At 41.7% G+C, this 18,524-nt stretch overlaps 1 protein-coding gene across 3 annotated transcripts in view; it reads left to right on the top strand.

Moving 5' to 3' along the window:
• Positions 1–18,524, top strand: part of LOC133376549 (carnosine N-methyltransferase 2-like) — a 63,770-nt gene that overhangs the window by 10,566 nt on the left and 34,680 nt on the right. The window lies entirely within an intron of this gene.

Raw genomic sequence — 18,524 nt, 5'->3', positions numbered from 1 at the left:
TTCATCTCAGGGAGAGGGGCCAGTGTGGTGGATTACATTCTTGGGTCTCCCTTATTTACACCCTTGGTTAAGGATTTTGCCGTCTTATCCAGACTAGATAGTGATCACCTCCCTCTTTTGCTTAAACTTCAAGGCCCTTTTACCCATATCCTTCCACGTAATTGTATTCCAGCATTGGACAGCCTGTGTGGTTCCAAGCATCTAAAATGGACGCCTGACATCGCAATATCAATAAAACAATCATTGGAAACAACGCCCTTGGTCGATTTACGACAACAGGCCATCTCCACTCCAGAGGCCATTTTAGGGATATATGAGGAAATTTCTATAACCCTTAAACGGGCGGTGACTTCCTCTGTTCCTGCTAGGCCCATAGGCGGCCCCAATTCATGGTTTGATAGGGAATGCCGAGAAAAGAAGTGAGAATTAGGCGCCCAAATCAGAATCACACAGCGTAGCAACTCAGATGAAACTACTCTTCTATTATTCACACTGAAGAGGGAATATAAAAGGTTGCTCAAGGAAAAAAAACAGGCTTTCTTTTTAAACAACTGGAGAGCCTTGGGGCAGGCTCTACTCCAAGGCAATGACCCCAAATTCTGGAAAATCGTACAAGGGGGATTTGACCAAAATTATTTTGTCCCCATTCCCCCGGTTTTTCCCGAAACTTGGGTTTCACATTTTAGTGCTATTTTTGGGACTGTGTCAATTCCACCGCCCCTGCCCTCAGACGATCTGTCAACCTTCCCACCGTGGCCCCCAGTCTCCAGTGCGGAGATAGGGGACTTGATTCTGTCTCTCCGCACAAATAAAGCCCCGGGGGAAGATATGCTGCCTCCGGAGATCTTTTTGGCTGAAATTTCCTGGTGGGGTCCCCTTTTGGCCACTTTATTCACACACATTAATGCTACGGGCGCCTTCCCTCAGGGATGGCGCACCAGCATAATAGTGCCTATTTTTAAGAAAGGGGACCCGTCAGACCCCAGTAATTATAGACCCATCAGCCTTCTAGATGTCACCGCCAAACTCTATGGGCGTTTCCTACTAAACAAACTTATGGAATGGGATCTTAAGAATTCAATTATCCACCAGGAACAGGCGGGTTTCAGGAAGGGCAGGAGTACTGTAGATCAAGCCTTCATTCTACAGCATTTAATATCGAAGACTTTAACAGGTCCGAGAGCATCGCTCTATGTGGCATTCATAGACTTTGCTTCAGCTTTTGATTCGGTGGATAGGGAACTGCTGTGGCACAAGCTGGGAAAAACTAATATAGACAAAAGACTCGTGTGGTTAATTAGAGCCCTCCACCAATCCAATCTTTAACGAGTGCATCTTGGCAGGAATGGTGCCCTTTCCCGTGAAATTCCCGCTATGAAAGGTGTAGAACTGTGGAACAGCCTCCCTGATGAGGTGCGCCTGGCACCAACGCTACTATCTTTTCGGCACCAGGTGAAAACCTTTTTATACTCCCAGGCATTTTAAAGTGTGTTTTAACAGCATTTTCATCATTATTTTGTATTCTGGACGTTGTTTGGTTCTTTTATTGTTTGTTTGTTTTGTTTCTTGATTTATTGTATTTATTGTATTCATATATTGTGCTTGTTTTTATCTTTCTGTACACCGCCCAGAGAGCCTTCGGGCTTAGGGCGGTATATAAATTAAATAAAATAAATAAATAAATAATAAATAAAACAAGGATGCATATTGGCCCCTTTTCTTTTTAATTATTTTATAAACGATATTATTTCTGCATTGGCCTCTCCCAACTTTCCCCCCCCTCAGTGGGGACAAAAAAAATTGCATCTCTTTTATATGCCGATGACTTGGTCCTTCTATCTTTAAACAAAATAGGTTTAAAAAAAATGTTAATATGATTAGAAGATTATTGCCACACCCAGCATTTACAAGTCAACCATTTAAAATCAAAAATTATGGTTTGCGGGAAATTTAGGAAGACCAAAACAAACTGGACACTGAATGGGAAACCGTTAGAGCAAGTCCAGACTTTTAAATATCTTGGCATAACTTTCAACGCCAATCTCTCGTGGAAACCCCAGCTTGAAGTTACCAAATTAATAGCTGCAAGAATCCTTGGCCAGATGAAAAAGTTTTTTACACTCGTGGGGGGCAGCTAATTATACCTATGCTGAAAATCTTCACTGCTAAAGCCCTACCTAAAATTCTTTATGGGTCAGAACTTTGGGATCATTCACTCAAAGCCAGTCTTGAGCCCCTACAAAACTCTTTCATGAGACAGATTTTGGGACTCCCTCGTGGGTCCCCATCTGCTCATTCAAGAGCTGAATTAGGTCTTCCATCATTGTCAGCTAAAATTGACCTAGCTGCCTTAAGGTTTTGGAGAAAAAATTTAATGCTGGATGATCTCTCCATAGTCAAACTTTGTTGGCAAGAGCAACTCCAGACTGGGGGTTGGGCACAAACCACTACAGCATTATTGGATTTTTACAATCTTCCATCTAGAAATCTTTTAACCTTCTCCTCTTTGGAACTTCGCAACTGGGTTTTCAACTTTGACGCAGATCAAGATAGGGCTTCCATAGTGGCGTCTCCATTTTCACGGTGGTTCGCCCTTTTTAAAGTAAACCATGCCATTCCTCCATATTTTACTATGTTAACTTGCGCATCTCTACGTAGAGCTTTTACTGAAATTAGATTTCAGACGATGCCCACAGCTTTTCTGGAGGGCAGATACAAGGGAACCCTGAAAGAGGAACGATACTGTATCTGTGGACTGAATGTGCCGGAGGACCTTGTCCATTATATGCTAATGTGCCCATTGTATAATAGCCCGAGACATAAATTTCTGGAGCCTTTAATTATTTCTAGGGAAGGGTGTACCCCTGATCTTTTAATAGGGGACCTCTTGGCAGATAAGCAAAATACAATTACAACTGCGGTGGCCAATTTTGCTCTTGCTGACAAAAAGATTAGAGCCAAACATGTTAAGTTGTAAACTTACTAAATCCTGGTACGTAACTGTATGACGGCTGGTTATAAATGCATTTTATTGTTTTAATGTTTATAGTTCGCTATGCAATGGCTTATGGCTGAAAGCAAATAAAGCAATTGAATTGAATTGAATTGTCTGTGGTTTCTGCCAGACAGCATATCAAATTATCAGACCTTTAATGCTTCATTGTATTTCAGATACAGCAGTCTCTATATTATAAAAGAAAATGTCAGCAAGACAGATGCACAGATTTGCACATCATGTTAAATATATTTTTTATGAAATCTGAAGCTGCAATCCTGAACAGGATTGCATGGGAGTAAATCCCATTGAACTGAAAATCTGGTTTCCTGCAACTTGAGCCCATTATTCCGTATCTTGCACTCTGGGACAATCGAGAAGAGATCCTCGCCCTTTTCAGTGTGATAATCTTTGAAGAAGAATGCTATCATATATCCCCTCAATCTTCTTTTCTCAAGGCTGAACGTGTTCATTCCTTTTAGTCTGTCCTCATAGGGCTTTGTTTCCAGTCACTGAAGTAATTTAGAAAAACGTTGAAGAGTACTGGGCCCAGGACCGAGCCTTTTGGTACCATGCTCATTACCTCCCCCAAGCTTGAGAAGGAATGATCTCATCATTCTCAGCAAACTTGCAAAGGAAAGCTAAACGTGCAAGGGAACCCCACCTCCATTATAAAAAGCATGGAAATTCACTAATAGTTAAAAATCCTTGCGGTTCAAGAATATAGCTATAGCTACAGATATTTCTATCAAACTATAAAAAGCAGGAAAATTGGGCGGCTATACTGAATGCACCATGGGATCAGGAGACGTGATCTCCTCTCTGAGATATTGTACTGCCCTACAAAGTTGACAAAATGCAAACATAATTTGAGTTGGTCTTTCACAGTCCAATGCACTTCCTGTGTAGCTTGGAAGAATTTGGTAACATGTGCCTCTGAGCATATGATAAGTGCTGGCAACACCTGCAATCTGCCCAAAGAATAGAAACAAGCTGTGCTGTACTGGTCTCATTTGAGCAGGGAGGAAGCAACAATGTAAAGACAGTTGATGTAGTTCACATATTCACTTTAAATATCTTTGATTTACTTTGCAATTTTAGTGAAGTTTCCTATGGTATATTATTTTCTTTTGCTTTTGTGTCTGTGAATACTGTATGTGATGTACAGCAACACTTTGTAACACTAAAAAAAAGTTGGAAAAACAATTGTGGAATAATGGTACTGCCAGTTGTGCAGAATAATGTCCAATGGACATGAGGAGTGTCTCAGGCTGCACAACATAAAACAGTAGGAGGTGAATTAAATAAAAATATGCAAATTTTAAGTGTGCTTTCTGTTTTTAATGGACCATGCCCATCCTTCATTAACTAGAGTAGCTTAAACATAGCAGGCTGAAGGCATACATCTTTGCAATGCAAAGCTTATTTTTTCCAACAGCTAGATTCATTGCTTAAGTAGCAGCATATTGTAAGTCTGATTTTATATCAAAGCGGCAGGCTTAGATGCAAATGTTAATGCACCCAAAATAGAAATATAATAAGAAGAGTCTGGCTGGGAGGGGGCCCCTAGCTCAGCGGCAGGACCCACACAGTGTGTATGCAGAAGGTCCCATACTCAGTACCTGGCATTTCTACTTTACAAAGGGATCTCATGTAGAAGCACTGTGCACTTTATCTGAGACCTTGTACACTTGCTAATCAAGAGTACATAAGTCTTGGCCTCTTGGACCTATGTTGAGGATCAGGATAAAATAGCTTCATGGATTTTGCTCACTAATCGAAATCAGCGTGACCTACAAAATGCAAGGTACTGTAAGCTAGGTCCAAACACCAGCCCAAGGAAATGCAAATGCCATCCAGAAACTCATTATATAGAATAGAAAGTTATTTTAATACAATGGAAAAAGTCACTTTAATATGTATATGTATTGTATTGTATACTATAATTATTTATTTATTTATTTATTTATTTAGTTTAATTTATATACCGCCCTAAGCCCGAAGGCTCTCTGGGCGGTGTACAAAAGATAAAAACAAGCACAATATATAAATACAATAAATACAATAAATAATAATAATAAAAAAAATAACGAACCAAACAACATCCAAAATACGGAAATGCTGTTTAAAATACACTTTAAAATGCCTGGGAGTATAAAAAGGTTTTCACCTGGCGCCGAAAAGATAGTAGCGTCGGCGCCAGGCGCACCTCATCAGGGAGACTGTTCCACAGTTCGGGGGCCACTACTGAAGCCTCTCGATGGGATGGTACTCGGAGGAGGGCCTTAGATGTTGAGTGTAGTGTACGGGTAGGTTCATATTGGGAGAGGCGTTCCACCAGGTATTGCGGTCCCATGCCGTGTAGGGCTTTATAGGTCATATATAGTGTGATTTATTTTGATCTGAAGATTCAAGGTTTTAAAGAAATGGATATTTATTATTATTATTATTATTATTATTATTATTTCCCCAAGGCTTGGAGTGGAAGAATGAAGACGTGCAGGAAACTTGGCCTGGCCAAGATGCATGTGTTCAACCTGCTATATGGGCATGGTCTATTCAAAACATAAAGCACACCTAGAAATTTGCATATTATCCAACAATTGTTTTTGGAGGTTTTTAATGTAAATTGTACAAAGTGTTGCTGTACTTCACATATTCACAGACTCTTTTCAGATTTAAGAATGTCAGAACTCACAGTTGCTTCTTAAGTGTATAATCTGTCACAGTGAGCCCTATGACTGCCATTCAGAGATTAAAGCAGAAGAGGTAGTAACTGCCGATACTTTGCAAAGTAATATAGATTGCAAGATGCACAATGTTTAAATAAAGAGTGTCAAGCATATTTCTTTGTGTATCCCCTGTAAAGTATAGGAAACATAGGAAGCTGCTTTATACCAACTCGGACCATTGGTCAATCTACCTCAGTACTGACTGACAAGGTTTCAAATAAGGATCCAGCCCTAATTGGAGATGCTGGGTATTGAATGTGGAGACTTTTGCATGCAAAGCATGTTCTCTGCCACTAAGCCATGACCCTCTTGTAAAAGTAAAGGGATTCTTGATGGTATTATAACATTTAAAATACCCTGCTGAACTATTTCTGTTACTGCTGGTGCTAACTTGCACAGGATTCCATCTCTTACCTCTCGGATTAAAAAGCAGGGAAATTCACTAATATGCAAAAAACCTTGCGGTTTAAGAATGTACCTATAGCCCACAGCTATTTCTATCCAACTTTAAAAAGCAGGGAAATTGGGCAGCTATAGTGAATGCACCAGGGGAGCAGGAGACCTGAACTCCTCTCTGAGATATTGTACTGCCCTACAAATTGGTCAAAATGCAAACTCCATTTGGGTTGGTATTTCACAATCCAATCCACTTCCTGTGTAGCTTGGAAGAATTTGGTAACATGTGCCTCTGAGCATATGGTGAGTGGTGGCAACACCTGCAATCAGCCCAAAGAATAGAAAGAAGACACGTGCTGTGCTGATCTTGTTTTAGCAGGGAGGAAGCAACATTATTAAGACAGTTGATATAGTTCACATGGTCACTTTGAATATGTCTAATTTCCTTTGCAATTTTAGTGAAATTTCCTATAATTTTCTTTTGTTTCTGTTTCTGTGAATATGTGAAGTACAGCAACACTTTGCAAAATTTACACTAAAAAAACTCCAAACATAATAATGGCACTGACTTCTGCAGAATAGTCTCCAGTGGACCTCAGGAGTGTCTCAATTTGCACAAGATAAAACAGTGGGAGGTGAAATATATTCTAGCAAAATGCTAGGTGTGCTCTATGTTTTTAATTAACTGTGCCCACCTTGCCTTAAATGAAGTGGTTTAAACATAGGAGGCTGAGAATATACATCCTCTTTTTCCAAAAGCTAGAGTCATTGCCGAAGTAGCAACATATTGGAATCAGTCTGGTTTTTCATCAAACTGCAGGTCCAAATTCCACTGTTAATGCACCCAAAATAGAAATAGAGCATAACCTCCAATTTGAAACACAAAAGGCTGTCTTCACCATCATATGACACTGACCAATAAAAAGGCTTTGAAATTAATAAAAATAAATTTGACACAGATTTCTGGGATGAATAATGAGGAAAATAAAATGTTCTAGTTTAGATTCTCTGTAGAAACATTAGTAACACAGAAAAGAAGCAAAGTAAGAAGAACACCAACAAACATACAAAAATATAATTATCTTTGGAGATGGCAGGTGTTGCCACCACTCACCATATGCTCAGAGGCACATGTTACCAAATTCTTCCAAGCTACACAGGAAGTGGATTGGACTGTGAAAGACCAACCCAAATGGAGTTTGCATTTTGACCAATTTGTAGGGCAGTACAATATCTCAGAGAGGAGTTCAGGTCTCCTGCTCCCCTGGTGCATTCACTATAGCTGCCCAATTTCCCTGCTTTTTAAAGTTGGATAGAAATAGCTGTGGGCTATAGGTACATTCTTAAACCGCAAGGTTTTTTGCCTATTAGTGAATAGAACCATATTGGCTTAACTCACTTCATTCTTTCCTTTCTCGATACCTACATTTACTTTCAACAGGTGTAATTAACATAGTGACCTCCAGAAATTGTTGGACTACAACTCCCATCATCCCTGGCCATTTGCCGTGCTAGCTGGGATGATGTGGGCTGGAATCCCTGGCTACCACACTGGCTACCTCAGTTTACAACAGCACATAAACCATCCAGCTGGCAAAATAACATTAACCAAAATTCAAAATTGCAGAATAAAATATAACTTACCAAACAGGTGGTTATGCTTATACATGGGGAGGGGGGAGCTTGTTTAAAATATTGATCACTAATAGGCAAAAAACCTTGCAAATTAAGAACGTACCTATAGCCAACAGGAAAGCTGATTTTAATAAACTCAGAACAATTGTAAGTACCGTTCCATGGCAAGCCACCCTAATGAGAAAAGGAGTCCAAGATGGGTGGGAGTTTCTAAAAAAGGAAATTCTAAAAGCGCAATGGCAAGCAATTCCATCAAGGAAAAAACGGGGGAAACAGCAGAAGAAGCCAATGTGGCTTCACAAAAAGCTTAGAGATGACCTGAAAACAAAAAAGGACAAATACAGGAAGTGGAAAGAAGACCAGGCCACAAAGGAAGAGTACAGGCAGGTATCACGGAATTGCCAGAATAGTGTCAGGAAGGCTAAAGCTGAGACTGAGCTGAGGTTAGTGAGGGATACTAAAAGCAACAAAAAGGTTTTCTTCAGGTACATCCATAGTAAAAGGCAGAGAAAAGAAACAGTGGCACAGCTACTCAGTGAGGATGGCAAAATGATAACAGATGACAAAGAAAAGGCAGAAGTGCTCAATTCCTACTTTGGCTCAGTCTTCTCCCAAAAAAGGGTCTATGACCCTCCTGGGAAACATGAAATAGAAGGGGCAGAATTGGAGCTTGAGATTGATAGACAAACAGTCAAGGAATACCTAATCACTTTGAATGAGTTCAAATTGGCAGGGCCCGATAAACTGCATCCCAGAGTACTGAAGGAACTGGCTGAAGAACTCTCAAAACCACTGTCTATTATCTTTGCGAAATCATGGAGGGCTGGTGAAGTGCCGGATGCTGGAGGAGAGCTAATGCTGTCCCTATCTTCAAAAAGGGCAAGAAGGAGGAACCAGGGAACTACAGACCAGTCAGCCTAACATCTATCCCTGGAAAAACTCTGGAGCAGATTATAAAGCAGGTGATCTGTAAGCACCTTGAAAACAATGCAGTGATTACTAGGAGCCAACATGGATTTATGAAGAACAAATCCTGCCAAACTAATCTTATCTTGTTTTTTGATCAGGTAACCTCCCTGATAGACTGTGGGAATTCTGTGGACATAATACATCTCCACTTCAGCAAAGCTTTTGACAAAGTGACCCATGACATTCTGATTAGCAAGCTAGCTAACGGTGGGCTGGATGGAACAACTATCAGGTGGATTCACAGTTGGCTCCAGAATCGTACTCAAAGAGTGCTTATCAATGGCTCCTTCTCAAACTGGGTGGAAGTAACGAGTGGGGTACCATAGGGCTCTGTCTGGGCCCAGTGCTCTTCAACATTTTTATTAACAACTTGGATGAGAGGTACAGAGCATACTTATCAAATTTGCAGAAACAAAATTGCGAGGGATAGCTAATGCCATGGAAGACAGAAACAAAATTCAAAAGGACCTTGATAGGCTGGAGCATTGGGCTGAAAACAACAGAATGAAATTCAACAGGGATAGATGCAAAGTTCTACACTTAGGAAAAAGAAACCAAATGCACAGTTATAAGATGGGGGATACTTGGCTCAGCAGTACGACATGTGAGAAGGATCTTGGAATTGTTGTTGATCGCAAGCTGAATATGAGCCAACAGTGTGATGTGGCTGCAAAAAAAGGCAAATGCTATATTAGGCTGCATTAACAGAAGTATAGTTTCCAAATCACGTGAAGTACTAGTTCCCCTCTATTCAGCACTGGTTAGGCCTCATCTTGAACACTGCATCCAGTTCTGGTCTCCACAATTTAAGAAGGATGCAGACAAACTGGAACAGGTTCAGAGGAGGGCAACAAGGATGATCAGGGGACTGGAAACCAAGCCCTATGAGGAGAGACTGAAAGAACTGGGCATGTTTAGCCTGGAGAAGAGAAGACTGAGGGGAGATATGACACCACTCTTCAAGTACATGAAAGGTTGTCACAAAGAGGAGGGCTGGGATCTCTTCTCGATCATCCCAGAGTGCAGGACACGGAATAATAGGCTCAAGTTGCAGGAAGTCAGATTTCGCCTGGACATCAGGAAAAACCTCCTAACTGTTAGAGCCATACAATAATGGAACCAATTACCTAGAGAGGTAGTGGGCTCTCCGACACTGGAGGCATTCAAGAGGCAGCTGGACAGCCACCTGTCGGGAATGCTTTGATTTAGATTCCTGCATTGAACAGGGGGTTGGACTTGATGGCCTTATAAGCCCCTTCCAACTCAACTATTTGATGATTCTATGATATTTCTGTCAACCTTTAAAAAGCAGGGAAATTGGGCAGCTATACTCAATGCACCAAGGGAGCAAGACACCTGACCTCCTCTCTGAGATATTGCACTGCCCTACAAATTTGTCGAAATGCAAACACAAATTGGGTTGGTCTTTCACAGTCCAATCTGCTTGCTGTGTAGCTTGGAAGCAATTGGTAACATGTGCCTCTGAGCATGAGAGGGGGAGCTTTGATGACCCAAGGGGGGGAAGCTTTAAAGGGTAAAAGTAAGACTTAGTGAAGTTCAGGGGGGGGAAGGGAGGGGGCTTAGTGGAGTCTAAAGGGGGAAAAGAGAGGAGGAGGCTTAGCAAGGTCTACAGGGGAAGGGAGGGGCATAGTGAGGTCTAAAGAAGGGAAAGGGATGGGGCTTAGTGAGGTTTATAGGAGGGGGAAGGCAGGGGCTTAGTGAGGTCTAAAGGGGGAAAGGGAGGTGACTTATCGAGGTCCAAAGGAGGTAAACAAGGGGCTTCGTGAGGTCTAAAGCGTGAAAGGGGGGCTTAATGAGTTCTACTGGGGGGAAAGGGAAGGAGCTTAGTAAGGTCTAAAGGGGGGACAGAAGGACTTAGCAGTTGTAGGAGGTGAAAGGGGAAGCTCTAAAGGGTTACCATGACAGCACTTGGGGTTGGTGAGAGGTGGGGGGAGTTTGGTGACAGTAGGAGGGGTTGGCAAGCAAAGCAAGCAGGGGCAGCAGCCCCTAGTACAGCCAAACAACAATGAAACCACCATAAAATACGTAAAAATGATCCAGACAAATCCAAAGGAATATGGTCCACTGATACCTAAAGAAATCAAACTAACTTTCACTCTCATGTATAATATGGACCTGCTAGTATGCACCATTTTAACCAGAAACCTATTCCTATAGCCTAAATCTTAGTCAACCATCCCAGTGAGCGTTACTTACTCTACCACTTTGATGTAACTATCCCACTGAGTTTCTCATCCCATTATCTAAATTCTCTTTTGTTCTAACCCTTTTACCTTTCAATGAACCATTTCAGATTCTGGATGCTGTACTCTGTACTCCTTTGAAAGTGGATATGAAACATAGTTCAAATAGACTTGCAAAGAAAAATTATAATTCACAGTAAAAAAGCAAAAAAGAAGTTATAATAAAAATTTAGAGTTAGAGAAGTAGTTAGTATGCCGAGACTGTAGGGGAATTTGTGGGAAATCTAAGCAATTAGGACCTAGGGAGGCTGATGCAAAGATTCTCCTGCCTTACTTGAAAGAAAGAGATGGGCTTTATTTTGTCTGACTTCCCAGGTAAAGGATTGCATTTCAGCTATAAACGGGCAAATGATTACTATATTACTTCATCTAAAGCAGCCTTTCCCAACTTCCGGGTCCCCAGATATTGCTGGATTACAATTCCCATTCCTGACCATTGGCCACACTGTCTGGGGCTGATAGCCTTGGAGTCCAACAACATCTGGGGATCCAAAGGATGGGAAAGATTGATCTAAAGAACTGGGGTACTAGGGTAGTAGGTACTGTATTGAAACCACTGTGAGATTCAGTGGCAACACACAACTTGTATCTGGGCTAGGGATGGAAAGATCTGTCAATTTTGGTTCTCTCAGTTTCTCATTTTCCCAATCTTAAATTTAGTTCTCCCCATTTCTGCAGTGATTTGTGAAATCCTCATGAAAAATCTTCAGCATTTTAGTGCAAATTTATCCTAATAAACACATGTTTTGCATGCACTTTGACTAATGTACACATTTTTGCAAGCCATTTCTCCTAATATCATGCGTTGTTGTATGTTACTTGCACTAATATATTCATGTTATGCAAATATTCCTCAAATCAATTCATTTTTATAAACATTGTTTGGTTGGAGAATTGCACCGTAAAATTCGGATAAGTGCAAATATTGAAAGATGCCTGTTTCAGTTCTCATATTGTTTCAGAAAGCATGAATTTGAGAAATTCGGCTTTAAATGCAGATTGAAACAACTTTCTGACCTATCCTTAGTGTGGCCCACCCAGCATAAAGCTGTGTGCAGCCCAGTCAGTGTGTGGTCAGTTGCATGATTTTGCAACTTACACTGCCCAGGAGGCAGGGCTGCAATAGACGGTATGTAAATAGTACAGTTAGGCTACGTGTGGCATTAGGGCAAGGGTGGGAGGGAGAATGTCACACTAAGTTCTCTGGGAAAATATGGTGGGCAAACAGCCCACATTGCTTCATAACCTTATCCAACCTCAAGTGGGAGTTCATCCCTCTGCTGGAGGAAGGAACGGCGCCAGAGTGTCCCTTTTCACCTTCAGTCGATTTAATATTTAACTCTGGAGTGCTTCTTTGATGGATTTAAATACAGCTTGAAATGCAAAGTATGTATGCTTGAAGTATTAACAGCTGCAATGTGGAACCTCAGCCATGCACAAGTGGTTTTTTTTGGAAGCGACAGTCCCAAAGTAGCATATTACCTGTGCTTAACAGAGCAGTCTTGAATATATTTACTTGAACAAAGCTTCATTTCAATCAACTGGATTTATTTCTAAATAAACCAAGCTCAGATTGGACTGTAAATGTTTAGTCCTTTTCATACACTGGAGGATTGGAGAGAGGGAGAAATGAGTCTGGGTACCACCAACACAGCTAGGCAGCAGAACATCCAAGAAAGGCTTAGAGAGTACAGAGCAGCCTTCTCCATCCAGCTGGCACCCTCTACCTTTAGAGGTAAAAAAAACTATACTATGAAAAGCTGAAGGGGACTTACTTAGTCAAGAGAGATGCCAGTCAAGATAGTGATGTACAATATAGCAACAGTTTTCAAACATATAAAATAAAGAAAATGTTTGCCTTACCTCTCTAAGTACAAAGGCTGATACTCCAATAAATACATCAGTCTTTAAAGTGCCAGAGACCTCTTTGTGGTTGCTGCTGCAACAGACAGATTCTGTTTATTGCATCTCGTGCAGAGGAGAGGAGATGTAGTGAATCAGAAGAAAGCTGGTAGGTACCTGCGATTGTCATAATTTTCATGCTCAAGGATCAATGTCCCATATTGTCACAATTGTATTGGCTACAGTTTGTACTTTGAATTTACCCAATGCATCCTCCATACAATCTTGGGCACTTAAGACCAAGTTACCCAATGGAAGCAGCACCAGTCAGTACTGTGAGAAGTGGTCAGCCAGCTAAATGCTCTCAGCCCCAGCGGATATCTAGTTCTCCAGGGCACAGAACCTTTCTTTCTCACCTGGGAAGTTTGCATTCTACTTAAGTGTAATGCTTCATTGCAGTATGCACAATGTGAGTGATTCTGCCTTGCAGTGGTTTCTAAGATAGCATGTGGAAGAGGAGAGACCTGCATGCTTTGTTTTTTCCTTTTATGCCCATCTTATCCCTTTTGGACATCATGACACAGGGCTACTCCTTCATGCGAGCATGCTTGATGCCAGTGGCAGCCATTGTGGTGCCCTCCAGATGTTTTGGATTACAACTCCCATCATCCCTGATCGTTGGCCATGGCCTTGTAGCCCACCACATCCAGAGGCACCACATTGACTACCCTTGCTTTCTTCCAGCTTGTAGGTATAGAAAAACCCAGGCATCAGACAGCAGTGGTGCCATTAAGTAATTTTAGACTTTGGTCTTACTGGTGTTACAAATGACAATGTGTATTCAAAAAGTAGCAAGCCAGCCCTGCTTTTCTGAGAGTCCTCCTATCTTCTTTATTTTCTGTTTTTTATTTTCTATATTTTCTTTGTCTATTTTTTATTTTCTGTATTTATTTTCTATATCTTTTGGAGGATCCTCCTATATTCTTCCTGTTTTTCCTTTATACTCCCTCCTATCAAGGCTTCCATTTCCCCATGCTAACCAATCTTTCTTCCACCTGCCTCCCCACTCAAGGATTGGTTAGCTGGCTCAGTGGAGGCTTGCCTTCTGACCAAAGGCTTCTGGCTGGCTTTCCAGTCTGAAACCTAGCTGCCAAACATCCAGGAATGAGGGGCCTTAGGCCAGTTATTTCATTGCTAGTTGGCAGCCTGCTTCCATATGAGGGATGTAGGAAGTTCTCTTTTGCCAAGTCCAACATGGGACCATCTAATTCAGTACTGTCTACACTGGTTGGTAGCAAATACACAAGCTGGCAGCAACCCTCCATGATTTCAGACAGGAGTCTTTCCAAACCCTACTTGGGATTGAACCTGATCCCTTTTTCATGCACCACAACTGCTCTACTGGCCCAGGCCAGGCCTCTCCTCTCCCGCCCCCATTCTCCCAGGTCCACCTGCTCTCCGTTTAAAACCCTGCAGCTGCAGCTGTAGCACATTTCATTTCTCTCCTTCTGCCACCATCCTGTTTTGCTGGAGGCCACACTGTCCTCAGCTGTACTTGGTCTTCTCTCAGCTGTATATTGCTGTTTGCTTCTGAGAGCGTTATGCTCCACAGGGTAGGCTTCACAGCAGGAACAGGCCAGGCTGGCAGAAGTGGGTTGAACCTCAGCCGCATAGTCCTTGATATTTATTTATGTAGGGTTCCAGCTGTTTCCCCCTTTCCCCTGATCTTGAAACAGGGAATGAGACCTTAAAATATAATATTTTCAGCACCTCTATCCCGTTCAGATGCATCCAAGTCAGTTTGACCCTGGCTGCCAAAAGTCAGATCTTGCCATGCTTGCTCATACCTCGGTGAATCTGTAGGGAAAGGGGATTCTACAGCTGAGAGATAGCCACTGAAACTCCCTTATTGTATGCTCTTGGATGTAAATTGGATATGATGCTAAAATGGAATACTCCTGAGAGTACCTAGGCAAATCTGATAGACTGTGTGTGAGAAAGGGATTCAGTAGAAAACCAGGCTGGCTGGCACCCAAGAAACCACAGTCCCCAGTTACACCTGAAGCTGTAGATGCTATATTAGAGAGTTGCCATCTTATTCATATACGGTTATGGTGACTTGTATTGTGCTGTTTTCTTAATCTTCTTTCTTCTTTAGTGGGCATTAGACTTAACTCCTCCTGTGGGACAGACAGGCTCACTTGGCTCAAAACATACGCCAGCACATACTTGGCAGTATTACAAACACTACTTTTAGAAGTGGCTTCAGGGTGCCAATGGGGGATTTCTTTCGAATGCATATATCAGCTTAAAATAATCCATTTTTGTCAGGGCTGCAATAGAAGATCTCCTGTTGTGATCTCAATAATTATCAGGCTTCCACCTTCCATAAGCTATCTGCATATTAAATGCAAAGATGTATTTAGCACCAGGTCTAGTCTGACCCTTAATCTGGAAACTATTTTGCTATCGGCTAAAAAGAGGAGAAGCGCTGGGCACTTCAGGCTTAGTGTGTTTAATCACAGGAACACAGCACAATTCCCAGCGGAGTGGCGTAAATTATGTGTGCAGTCCTGTTCATGCTGCCCACCAAGTGCTTGAGTAATAATATAAATGCAGAAAGGATGCCCACTTTTCCCTTTCCCAATTTTATCAACTGCAACTTGACTAACCCCACTTCACAAGCTCCTGAAAGATCAAGTGGTCCAACTAGCTAGATCAGTGGCTCCCAAACTTCTTTGCCCATGAACCATGTGAAAATGGCTGAGGGCCTTGGAGGACCACTTAATACTTTTTCTGCCTGTTGTAGCAATTGTAATGTGCCATGCTAGATGCTGCATGATTTTTAATTGTATTTTTATTGCTTCTTTTGTTTCTTATATTGTATTTTATTGTATTACAATTCAAATTCTATGGAATGCAAATTGTAATATAAGACTAAAAGAAGTAATGAAAATAAAATTAAATATCAATATGAATATTTAATATGATGGATGTGCCTTCTCCCATCTTCAACCACAAATCCGCAGACATGCTGCAAACCACTTGAATGAAGCTCAGGGACCGCTGGTGGTCCGCAGGTCACAGTTTGGAACCCCTGAGCAAGATGCTCTGGGGAGAACTGGTAATCTGGACAATATCAGTGCATACATTGCTGGCAAGTTGTGCTGCATCAGCAGGGTCCCACATTCAGTGAGCCTTGGGAAACCATCAGAAACCATGGAGATTCTCAAAACTATAATGTATTTGGATAAAGTATGTAAATACATATATTTTAAAAATAAGTAGGTATGAAAGACCTATAGTCAAGCAGGCGTTTTCACAGTCCTCCAAGACTTGCAACCTTGTTAGTTCCCTGGTTAATATTCAAAAACTCTGATAATGATAATTATCAGCTGCCAAAACGGGCCTTTACTCCTTAATTATTTCTTTCTTTCCTTGGTGGTGCTTCAGTTTCTGAAACAAAACCAAAATATCCACTTACCAGTATCATGTGGTGCAACAGAGGGTTTAAATTCAGGTGTAATTGAGTGATGTTGACAAAAACAGTTTATTAGAATCTCAGATCAACTTGAGTTTAAAACGAAAACAAAAGCAAAATATGGACTTATCTACACAAACGCCTTGTCTCACTGAATGGCTAGATGTTCAAGAACATACTGGTTTCAAATGACATTTGTTTTAAGCCGTTTCAAAATGTCTACTATTGCTTCATCCACATGATCTTCAGGCTCTGGAGCAGTGACAGTCTGACCATGGATTTTTTATTCAGACTTCACAAAGAAGGAACAGAAAGCAAAATAAATACTTGGGCCTGTCCCCCCCACCCTTAAATTTAAACCCATCAGGATTGGGAAAAAGGAGAGTCATCCTCTGGTGATATGAACCAATCAATATATTACAATCAGAGAGCAAGAGAGAGAGAGTACTAAAGGCAGGGCTTGTGGAGAGCCAATCAGGGAAGCATATGATAAAAGATGTTTCAGTTCTTTATACTAATGAAGGCTGACTCAAGCCTTATATTTTGACACTGCTGACTGGCAAATCAGAGTTCTGGTCTTTTAAAATAAAAGCTAGTAATGTTAAGCCTGGCTGATGTAAGGCAGGTTTATAACAGTTTATTTTCTGCATAAAAATGTAAATGTACTGCCTTGAAGTCAATTTCGACTTATGGCGACCCTATGAATAGGGTTTTCATGGTAAGCAGTATTCAGAGGGGGTTTACCATTGCCTCCCTCTGAGGTTGAGAGGGAGTGACTGGCCCAAGGTCACCCAGGGAGCTTCATGGCTGAGTGGGGATTCAAACCCTGGTCTCCCAGGTCATAGTCCAACACCTTAACCACTACACCACATTGGCTTTCTATTTTCCTCATAACCCTCTTAATTTTCCAGTAGCCCTGTGATAATCATTTACCTGTGGCTCTAGGTCTGAACTGTGCTGGAATAAGTTTTCATGTGTCCATGCATAGCTTTCTTTGCAGTACTGAGGGATTTACATATTCTTCCACCTTATTGACCCACTGAATCAGGGGTTTCCAACCAATTTGGGCCCATGGGCATATTTGTAAACTGGAGAAACTGTTCTGGACACCATATACACTCTGCAACCAAACACACATATATGTGTAGCAACCATATACACTACATGCACACACATTCGTTCTCTCTCCCTGCCAGCAATTAGACTTGAAAAAAGTGTTTTAGCTTTTTTTCCAGGCCTAATAGAGGATATGTTTATGATATCTTGCTATTTTCGAGCTTAATTTTGGGTTGGAGGAAAAGACCTTGTAAGCATCAGGGAAGGTCTCTGTGGGTTCATGTGTGCCCGTGGACACCACATTGGCAACCCATGCACTAAATAGACAACACCAGATTGGGCATCCCCAAATTCACCTCATCTCAAGGAATATCAAGTTTCAGAGATCTCACAAGAGTATGGGCTGCCTCCATGTGCTCTCTCCAAGTTTAGAAAAGTCTCTGTTCATGACAAATGTCTTTTTTCATAAGCACATTTTTGCTGGGAAAAGAGCCTATAACTGCCACATCCCAAATGGTTTCTCTATAACAAGTATCCATAGAGCAAAACATTTATATATTGGGTATTTTGCACCCATCACATGGGTAGCCCAATATATCTTTTTATTGGTTCATGTTACAGAGAAGTCACATGACACTTCTAATCCAGTCACAGAACAGTTTGAAAATTGCATGTCCAAGTGGTACAATTTCTGACCATATGGTCTGGGCTCCATTTCCTCCTGTACAGGTAGAAGCAAGGCACATTATAACCTATACCCACTCTTAGGACCACTTGGTAGTGTTGACCCTAAGACACTTGAATTTCTGTTTTGATGGGGTGTCTAGATTATTTCCAGCTGTCAAGATAATCAGGGAGGTGAGGATTTCCACTGTGACATGGTACGTGAGGCTTTATTTTGATAGCCTGAGAGACTTCCTCACGACCAATAGTGGACGGTGTGGTGAGGCTGTGCCACTCATCTGACCTCCCTTTGGCTGAGTTGCTGCTGCATATTGGGATGGAGAGGGGGAGGGGCAAGATGGTGGCGAGGTCAGCATGCTGCAAACGCACCAGCGGAACCAATCCGACAACCTGTTGACATGTTTACTCTGTGCTGATCTTGCCTCCACCTTGCCCCTTCTCCTCTCTGTCCTGGCATGCAGCAGCAGCTC

Source organism: Rhineura floridana, chromosome 2 (assembly GCF_030035675.1).
Source record: "Rhineura floridana isolate rRhiFlo1 chromosome 2, rRhiFlo1.hap2, whole genome shotgun sequence".
Taxonomy (NCBI): Eukaryota; Metazoa; Chordata; class Lepidosauria; order Squamata; family Rhineuridae; genus Rhineura; species Rhineura floridana.
Note: the sequence above shows the minus strand (reverse complement) of the source record. Positions and strands in the feature narration are given on the sequence as shown.